Source organism: Limulus polyphemus, unplaced genomic scaffold (genome assembly GCF_000517525.1).
Source record: "Limulus polyphemus unplaced genomic scaffold, Limulus_polyphemus-2.1.2 Scaffold192, whole genome shotgun sequence".
Taxonomy (NCBI): domain Eukaryota; kingdom Metazoa; phylum Arthropoda; class Merostomata; order Xiphosura; family Limulidae; genus Limulus; species Limulus polyphemus.
In genome coordinates this window covers 790,608-801,635 of record NW_013665802.1, presented here as the reverse complement: position 1 = coordinate 801,635, position 11,028 = coordinate 790,608, and the positions used below count along the sequence as shown (strand labels likewise).

Below are 11,028 nucleotides of genomic sequence, written 5' to 3'. Positions count from 1 at the left end.
GAAAAGACTAGAGTTACCACAAACAGACATGATCCTTCTAGAATATCATGACCTGTTACTAGCGTCACGTGACTTCCGCTCTCGTAACACAATTTTGGGTTGTTCAGCTATAGAGGTAATGTGGAATGTGAGGGTAATTGTGATGCTTTCGGAAAGATTTTTTTGCTTGTTTTGAAAGACTGAAGACTTGCTGTAAAGTGTGACGTTTTAGTGTAGGCCTTTCATCACATATGAAAAATGTGCACTACATACTTTAGTTTCAGATTTCAGATTTAATTTAGCTCCATTTGCATTCGTTCGCTAGTTCACTTTTACTCTAATTTCGAAGGCGTGAGTTAACTGATTAATGTAAAATAAATAGTACTTAAGCTAATTCAATTGCTTTAGAATTCAGTTGACAAGCCGAAGTATTTTTCTCTATTTCTTATCGCTATAGTGACCATGTATCGTTTACTTACGTTGTCGTTGAGTTACCACAGTTGTATGTTGAACTTCAAACAATCGTCTGCTTTTTTTCGTACTCCCAAAACTCGTCTGCCTGTTATCAGTGTCCACTTAGGCGGGTTCAATTACTTTCGAACACACTTTGATGAGACAACTCATCCTCCTTATCTCTTTCAAAGTTCTTAAACTAACTCTAACATATCGACCATTAGGCCTTTTGCTGCCAAGACGGTTAACTTTATGTTTAAATTTTCTGCCACAGATGTTCTCTTTCGCGTGACTTTACTTTTTCTCCCACCCCGTTTCGGCTCGTATGGTCGCCATTATTTATATGTCTATCACTTAGGCCTTCTAGAAATCTCTATAGCCTTGATATTAATGGATTGCACACAACATTTGATAGCCTCGATATCAATAAATTACAAACACAAAATAAATCAACTACTACTACTACTTACACTAAACAGTCTTTTGCATCTCACAAAACACTAATTCATTAGTTAATTAAATTTCTTGATCATTTAAACCATCCTAAAAAGGAAGCTTATCACTAATTTATTTATTACATTTCCTGACCATTTATATGTCCTAAAAAAGACACTTAACACTAACTTATTAGTTCCATACTTTTCCTGACCATTTTTATTGTTAAGTCTCTGGTCGTTAGTTAAATTTCCCGTATAATTTCTTTCCGATGAAACTTTAGCGACACAAGTCATTTTTTAAATAAAACTAGTTTATTCTTTCTGAATACAACTTTGCAATACACTTAATTTCCACAGTTACGCTATAACAAACGCTATAATTCACAACGAACGACTCACGTGCTCGACTCAGTCGTCAATCTCTGTCAGCAGTTCAGTTACATTGTTGCCGTCACTTCTTGGCGGTCTTATATATACAAGAATACCGCAAATCTAGTAAACACTCCAGGATTCCCGAACCTTCGAGAATATGACGCGCTACCAGCGTTACGCGACCCCCGCTGTCGTAACAATACTAAATGATAGAGTTTGTGACATAAAGAACAACGATCGAAATATGGAAAAGTATTCAGCTGTTTGGTCCGAATTACGAACCATAATCATTGCTCGAGTGACTAAAGCTAAATTTAGAGTAATAACAGTAAAGAACAAAATACTAGCATTGCATACCAAAAATATAATATTTGTATATTCAAAAAATTAAGAAATTGCAATTTTATCTAATTATTTGCAAACTCTTCGTTGTAACTTTGTTGATAAAAAACGGAATTACACTTTTACTATAAAGGATATGTTAACATGGCATTTACAACAATTATTTGTAAATATAAAATCTTTTGATTAAAATTGACAAACAAACAATAAACGAATTCATTTTTGTCAGATAAAATATATTATTTTTTATATTTATCTTGTACATTGAAATATTACTGAGAGGGAGTAAGTATCTGCGTAGTAGCATGATAGCAAAGTTTAGTTGATAAGGGCAACGTGAGTAAAGAACTTATATATTATTTTATCTGTATTGATGAGTAGAGATAGATTAATTAATTTATAAGTTTATTTTATTGCTGTAGTTAAGTATTATTAATTTAGAAGAACTGCTATTTAGGAAATTAATACACTTGTTGAACAGATGTCTGGTATTTTTCAAGAGATTTCAAAATTCAAATAGAATAAAATTTTGGAACGTATGGAATATATAAGTATAATTAACTTTTATTTTATACTTAATTTTAAGCGTGGACAATTGTACAATATGCTTAACGTAACCAATTTTGTAAGGAATTAGGCTAAGTTCACTGTTGCCGTTAATGCTAATGCCATGATTTGGTTGTTTCATTCGACAGTGCTGTAGCTTAGTAGCACTGGTACTAGTAGTATAACTTATAACCCGTAACTATCACAGCAAAGAATTTACACAGACTTAGTGTCTGACTCTTGAAAGTGAAAGCTAATATTTCTGCTCGACTATGTTACTCTTAATAATAAATAAGAGTTTTTAGATCCTTCTTAGAATGTTTAAAAAATTATTTCAGTGGCTTTGCAAGTATCTGAGTTTATGCATATCTCTTGAAACAGTTTGAAATATATGTATATCTTTCAAAAATAGTATTAATACTGACTTACCAATGTCACATTTTGTAACGTTGCATTGTACTAGGCTAAATTTGTTACAAGAATTTGGCATACAGGTATTACTCAACATAACAGTGTGAGTAGAATAACAGTATCTAATTTAATATGCTGGTGCAAAAATAAAATGCTACATATTTTATTATAGTAGCAATCAACCTAACCCCCAGGTTTTCAGTGTAAATTAAAAAAATTTAAAAGACAGTGGTATTGCATGTGGTTTATGCAAATGTAATAATTTGTTAGTGCTATTATATTAATAATAATATTTTTCTGAATTTTTATTTTCATTTTGAGTTTTAGCATATAAGAATTTATGAGTGAAAGTAAAAAAAAAATCGAATAATATGTGAACCATCCTATTTCTGCTATATCCAGTGTCAGTGAGGCCTTTTGCCCAGTACTGGGGCTTATCAGGATGGCTGGAATATGACAAGCAGTAGTGGTTGAGATGATGTTTATATCATCATTTGTTTGAACTACATGGTTTCACTGGGGGTAAATCTTTGGAAATTAGATGACTTTTAATTATAACAAATGCAAGGTAATGTTTGTGGGCTATCTATATTTAAAAAAAAAAGTAATGGGATTTTTGTGTTCTGATTGATCAGTCTCTTAAGCCATACAAGCAGTGTGCCTTTGCTAGTGATAAGGAAAATAAGATTTTAGGTTGTAACTACAAAACTATTGAATACTAGTATAAGTAAGGGTAATTGGTTTGGCCACAATTGGAGTATTGTGCTCAGTCCTGGGCTCCTAACCTGAGGAAGAACATTCAGTTGCTGGAAAGGGTTCAGAGGAGAGATAATGGGATGGAAAGATTGTCATATGAGGACAAGTTATGATCTCAGAAACTATTTTTACTTGATAAAAGGAGAATAACAGATTGTTAAAGGAATTGATAGTGTCAATGCATCAACCTTTTTTTTTTTACCTAATGGTGAGAATGGTAGGACTAGGGGACATAAACATAAATATTGAAAGGTAGGAGTCATCTTCAGCTAAGACAGTTTTATTTTTCTCATGTGGTAGTTGTTCTTTGTAATAGGTTACCTTCAGGTGTGATGGAAACAGTAAATTTAAGAGAGTTTAAGGAAAGTTTTGATGAATATTTAAATGGTAAGGTCTGACTTTGATTTTTTTTATACATTAGTGGATGGAACAGCCTAGATTGACCAACAGGTTTCTTTTGTTGTTATCCTTAAATGTTACATTGTGTAGGATTTTTTAAAAGAACAATTCAAGTTTTATAATAGCCTGCAGCATCTGTCTGCATCGCTAAAATTGTTAAAATCTGTTTCTGTTGTCTGTTAAAATTGTAAGGTGTTTGTGACAAGTTATATATCAACTACAAAATGAACTTATATAGATTTTATTATTTGTGTATCTTTACATAGTTATTGATTTTTAAATTCTCATAATACAGTGGAGTTGCATTAACCTAAAATTATTAGAAAAAAAAAGCCAAAAGTATACATACTAGTGATTTTACTATTGTATTTCTTAGAAAGAAGTTAATTGTATCAAACAGTGCAAGAGCAAAATATCTAGTATTTATTAAACCGAAAGAGATGTATATGTTGAGCTAAAGATAACATGTGCCTGTCAAGGTATTAAATACAGTCAACACGTAAACTGGAATATCTTTTGTTAACTCTATACATATTTCTGACTTATTTATATATCTGTGTTATGTGTAAGGTTGTTTACTATGGTGCATCGATTTTACTTAGTCGAAAATTTCATTTTGTAATTGCTAGTCGGCAGGGTGTGCAATAGTTGCCTTTTATTATAATAATTGATCTTATGCAGTATGAAACTCCTCCAATTATATCTTCAACTGCAGCAAGCGAACCAAAGTTTGAAAAAAAAAGTATATCATCTCTCCACCAAATGAAATAGTTAATCAATAGGACTTAGTGGTTTCAAGCTCAGAAGATTCTGATGTTGCTAATACTGCACTTTCTACATCAAAAACCTAAAATAAATAAACAAATGATGACACCACTTCCAACGGTTGTGAGAGAAGCTGACAGGTACTGTATTTCAGATAGAGCTGCTGCAGCCCTTACCTCAGCTGTTTTGGAAGATATGGGCATTATTCAAGAAAATTACAATGCTAAAATTGTTGATAAAAACAAGATATGATGGGAACAAGAAAAATGCCAAGAAACATTATTGACTTCTGATGAATCAAATTGTATTAAATCTATCTAGAAAAGATATAACTAAAATTTTCATTAAAAATGGGCAAAAACATTATAAATGTGTAGTTGTGGAACAGCACATAACTTTGATGGGTGAACCTGAATCAATTTTCAGGGATTGCATTTCCCCTTCTTTCGGAACATCAGAAGGTATAACAAATTCTATCATTCAGTGGTTTGAAGATAACAAAATTTTATGTGATCATTTAGTCGCTGTAGGCCGTGATGGCACATACATAAATCTGGAAAAAAAAAAGCTGGAGTTATGCGGCTTCTTGAATTGCACTTAGGAAGACCTGTTCCTTGGTTAATTTGTTTGTTGCATGCAAAGGAATTACCCGTATGTCATTTAATTATGCTTCTTGATGGAGTAATTCTAGGAACTTCCACTTTTTCTGGTCATCATGGAAAGAAACTGAAGACTTGTGAATTGTTGCCTTCAGTAAACTTTGTTTCAGTCAAAATTACAGAGCCATTACCGAAAATTGACCATCCTGAGGATCCTAGTAAAGATCAAAAATATTTGTATGATATGTGCAATGCGGTAGTGTCAGGTCATGGTTCAAGAGAACTTGCTTTACGTGACTCTGGTACAATGAACCATTCTCACTGGTTAACAACACCTAACAGGATTTTACATCTTTATGTCACAACTGCTAACCCATCCAAGAAGCTTAGTTTGTTAGTGAGATATGTAATTGAAGTGTATGCAACAATTTGGTTTAATATCAAGAAAAATCTCTTATGCAGCCATGGCTCACTGTACCTTTTTCTACTTGTAAGAAAATCACATTTTCTTCCTGAATCAGAGAAATATGTGGTAGATAGAGTAAACCGGAGAAATGGATATCTTGCCTACCTGGAAAATTTGCTGCTTGCAATGCTTGGAGATTATTCTAAGGCTATCAGACAACTTGCTCTTTGTAGAATATTTGTTGCTTGATCTACCTCAAATTCCAGCACAAATATTAATACAACATTACACTGATCTAATAATGTGGACTGAGAGTAGAGTCACCACTTACAAAAAATGTAAGCAATGAACAGTTGGTGTCTTTCATTAATCAAAATGACACGCCAGTTTTAAAGTTCAGCATGCTGTGTCACACACAAGCAGTCGAAAGGCATGTTCAAATAGTAACAGAAGCCTCAGCAGCTGTATCTGGCTATCACAGAAGAAGGGGATTCATTAAAGCAAAACTTTAATCTTGCAAAATCATGAAAAAATTTAATACTTGGAAACAATACATAATCCAGTAATTCTTTTGCCCAGTGGAAGGGTGGTTGAGTGGGCATGGGTGGAACTCGACATGCAACTATCTCCTCGTGGTGAGTTCTGGGAAATTTAGGATATAAAATTCCTAAATTAGCTAAACATTGCATATCCAAAGTTATGGTACTTTGATTTCTCGTATGCTTTGATTATGGATATTTTAAGGAAAATAACCCCCCTCATAGCAGTACAAGATATAATTTTAGAAGCCTGAAACTTACCCACATAATTACTACTATTAAAAGGCACCAATCGCATATCCTGCCGATAATGATATAAGAAATTTATATTTTTGATACACCCTATTGTTCATGCTATTTGTTATCACAATGCAATAATTTTTGTACAAATTTTCAAAGTCATAATTTTTCTCAAATGGATTATTAGATTAAGTGTAAATTCATAAATGTAAAAACAAAACATCTCAGACTTCTGCTAATCACGCAAGTATTGACTGTTGGCAAATATTCATAGAGCACAGAAGATCAAAGTATTTAATATTACAATACAAAAGGGAAGTAAACATGAAAAAAAAACCAGAAAAAATTAATGCTGTGCTTCTGATATAAAAGTTTTATCTGTCAAAAGATAGAATTAAAGAATGAAAATTATGGTTTCAGAACAATAAAAGCAACTTGGAAACCCAGTGTAAGGAAAAAAATTCATAATGCTGTCATGAAATGTTATGGAGTGTTCAACTATATGGTGAACACGTGTTTAATTGTTTAGAATGAGTTTTACTAACAGGTTCTCAATTATATGTCTAAAATTATATATCAAACTTATAGTAAGTAAATGCTTTTCTGTTTTAAATATTATATTTGACATGTAAGTCAAAATAACACATTGACTGCTGATTTGCCGTAGAGGATATGGTCTGCCTCTGGCAGTTGAATGCGAGTGTGCTGTATACAGTGTACAGCTCTCAAAAATTCTACGTGTGTTTAAAACAGCCACAGTCAAAGGGTTAGAACAGTACAGTAACTTTAAATACACAATAAATCAGCATTTTATCGAATGTAAATGCTTGACAGCATTTGCTTGGTTAAACTTTTTAATTAAGCAGAACATGTATTATTTTCACATGCTGCTACATATTTTACCCAATGACTCAAGTAGTAATGTCAACTGTAACTGATAGACTTTGGGGTAACCTGCTATTTCTTGCTTTTTGATAAAATGTTTGGTTGTAATGGTTTGCAAACCTTTCTAGCACAATTTGTATGTATCATTTTTATAATTTGTTTCTCAGTACACAAACAAATTAGGTAAAAGATTGTCATCAAAGTGAATTAAACTTTTTATCTTAATTATAATATTTCATGTAATTTATAAGTATTGGTAATGTGTTTATATTGATTGCTAATTACATCATTTTTGTATTTCTATTAAGTGAATGAATAAGATAAATTCATTCTAAGAATGTATAAAGATCTGAAATTTTTGAAGTATTTTTAATGTATAAAACAAACATACACTGACAGTCATTCATATGTTGGGTAGGCTACAATTATGTGAATATTTGTTAAAACACAGTAGGATACCACTATGTTCGACATGAGTTCTACCTGTTGCAATTCGTAGGTATAAGCAACAAACAGCTTACATCTTTATTCATTTCTTATCTCCTTTTGCATTTCAATTCAACTAAAAAGAAAAGAAATGTTATTGTGTCATTAGGTAGCACACAAATGGGTACATAACTGTGGCTAAAAAGTATATTTTGATAATGTAAGATTTTCAGTGCAAGAAGATAATTTATTTATCTTGAAGAGTGATAATATGTGGTAACTTGACTCAAAAGAATTCTGATGCAGTTAGTTTTAAGTTCATCGTACATTTCTGGCATGAACAAACTATTTATTGACACATATAATGGCATCCATTACATGTTATTACTAAATCAAAAATGTCCATGAATAATATCACAGATAACTAAATTTTATCTAGTATAGTGTCTTATGATTGGACTAGAATGGGTATTTTATTTCTAATATTTACAATAAAGCATGTTACATATCAGTATTTTTGAAATTCATAAAACAACAACTTTTTTATTTGAAAAATGTAAAATATAATATAGTATTTGGCAAACGTATATTTTCACAGTGATTCTCTAAATATCCTTTCTCCTACTCTAAGTTATGGGAAGCCAAATTAATTACAGATAAGTGTTTTAGAGAAACATTTTTCTTTGAACTTGTTTAAATCTTTTGGATTGAAGAGGACACGTGAAAGTGTCAAAACTTGTTTTATTATAGAAACTTCTTGTTCCTACAATAGTGGATATAAACTTTATTTTCCTACATACATTGTTCATAAACATGAGGGAGTAAAACTTCAGACAAACATTTTCACTATCATTGAAGTCATTGGCTTTTTAGTTATTTTGTAGTATAAAAAACTGCATAAGTAAAGGAAGAGTATACTTTAGAAATTAATAAACAGTAGTAAAACGAAAAATCTAAAATGGTCGTATAACCTTCACATTTATACTTGAATCCTGAGCACCTTAACAGAATATTGCAGAATCGACATTTGTATGGTCACACCAGAACATTTTGGTAATGCCTGCTCTGGATACACTTCTTCAGTGCGAGTCCGGTGCTCGTGAGGGCAAAAACAACTTTCAAACCAATAACTTCTAATCTGTAACTACTCTCTCAAGTTGCAAATCTGACTGCTTAATTAAGCAGTCGGAAATGGGTTTATATTCTGAATTACGCTTCTTTTTTTTCCCCTCTAAGATCAGACTCCTTCGTCAGTTTATCTGTCACTTCTTCATTTTCCTTTTCTTTGTGTTCTTGTTTGGGTTTTTGTACTTTTTCACGTATAATAAGTCAAAAAAAAAAAGCGCTTGATTATCTCCCTTTTTTTAGTGGGAAACCTGGATAACACTGAATAAGAAATGATCTCACTTTACACATGTGAGCAATAATAGAAAAAATTCAGAAGTATTATGTAAGATATAACAAAATTTCACGTTTTAATGTTAGAACCATCCATTTAGTGTTATTTTAAAGCTTCCTATTATAGTTAGATTTCAAGTTGACTAAAACCTATAAATGATCTAGTACTAATCTTGCGCTTAACCCATATTTATCCTGATGGATTAAGCGCAAGGTTAGTGCCAGATCATTTCTAGGTATTTATTCAACTTGACATCCAACGATGAAAAAAAAAATTATTAAATATTTTTTAGTATTGTATTTGCAAGCAGAGTTTCACTCTGATTAATAGTGATCTAAGTTGTAAGATATTGGTTAGTGTTTGCTATTTAAACCAAAATGTTATGTCCAGTTTTTCCTTAAATTGTCATACCACAGGCACATGAATAAACATGCAGTTGAAAGTGATTTTGAATGGTGTGATTAGTGTTGTTGTTTTTTTCTGAATTCTGAGCATTATATTAATGAAATGTGAATTAACACAGTTTATTTAAAAAAAATCTTAAGTAGTGCTGCGCAGAAGTCGGTTTAACTAAAATAATAGTGAACAATAAATAATAACAAACAAAATCATTATCTTGACTTTACTGTGCAGATAACAACTTGCAGGATACCGTATTATTATTTGAAAGTAGAATAACTAAAGAAAATATGTACGGTGTACATTAAATGTTGCTGTATACAACTCACGGCAGTTTTGCTGTGTTCGTTATTGGATTTTCTAAACGACTCTTATGCCCTTCACTTCTAGGTAATCGTGAATTTTTTATGTGCACAATTATTAGTTTCACTGTTCCCATTCACTCCCAACGTCATAGCCCAAGCGAGAGCAAGCTGCAGTCAGTACGTGAACGTTAACGATTCAACCGTTGTCACTTCGGTGGTGATACTTTACGGTGTGGCTGCGTGACTGTGGACACGTGCGTTCTGTCAGGTGAATTTGTTGTTATTCGCTACAATGGCGGGAAGAGGCTAATTTTTATGGATGTCCCACAAAATAGATGTACACAAAAATGTATATAGTGCATAATGAAAGGATAAAGATAATGTTTAAAACTTAGAGTTTTAAAGAAATAATGGTTATAACTTCAAGTTCTGTACACCAGCATTAGTATAAGCTACACTGTATTAGACCAAGCAATTCAATAATATTATTAGGCTTTGCATGACTGGAACAGATAATTATAATAGGCAATTAGAAATTGGGTAGTTGATATTTGTCATGTTTAACTAGTTTTTTTTTTTATTCCACGCTTTTCAAACCTCAACCAGTTTTGTGTTCTCTAACAAAATATGTCGTCTATATATACACACATTGTATAGATCTGATTGAACTCTGTTGGTTTAAATATTGTTTAAGCTGGTTCTTTTTTGAAGTTTTTCGAATTAAAAACGTTTCGATTTGTTAAAGAAACTTAATCATTTTTGATCAGACATGATCCTGTAGTTAGTGTGAAGTTGAGGGTTGATGGTTTGCCGCAAAATCGTATTCCGCTCTTTACGTGCGTAGATGCGATCTAATATTGACAGTCAAATATCAATATTTGATTAGAGTAGCCTAACAGTAGGCGCTGGGTGCTGTTGGAAAGCTTTTCTCCCGCTAGTCTATCAGTTATAAATTAGGGGCTAGGTTTAGTCAACTTAAAATCTAATAATTTAGAAAAATGAAAGAATCGAATAGATTTTGCAGCACATTTACCAATAACGTTTGATTATGGTAGTTGTGCACGAATATTGGAAATAAAGAAAATTAGAAAAGCAGATATTAGGTCGTCAAGAAATTAATGTGGCTTTTTTAAATGAAAAAACCCGAACAACTGATATATCAAAACATTTATTAACTGAAATAGTCTTCATTCTTATCGATGATGCTTTTTCCATCTTACAACCAGGTTGTTAATGCCCTGATTAAAGAAATCACTTGGCTTTGAAGCAAAAAACATGTCGATGTCCACTTTAACACCTTCCACATTTGCATACGCTTTCCCATTAAGATGGTGTTGCAGCGAACGAAAAGGGTGTAATCTGATGGTTTC

At 32.0% G+C, this 11,028-nt stretch overlaps 1 protein-coding gene across 4 annotated transcripts in view; it reads left to right on the top strand.

Annotated features, from left to right (window-relative positions):
* The first annotated feature begins 1,866 nt into the window (after positions 1-1,866).
* Positions 1,867-11,028, top strand: part of LOC106478235 (ninein-like protein) — a 130,217-nt gene continuing 121,055 nt past the window's right edge. For 2 of the 4 annotated variants that reach the window (XM_022381790.1, XM_013938760.2), the window contains exon 1: positions 1,867-1,919. The gene's annotated coding sequence lies outside the window, so the exon portion shown is untranslated. Of the gene's footprint in view, positions 1,920-9,907; positions 9,927-11,028 lie in introns of those variants that run through there. The other 2 variants (XM_022381789.1, XM_022381788.1) reach the window with 2 other exon arrangements.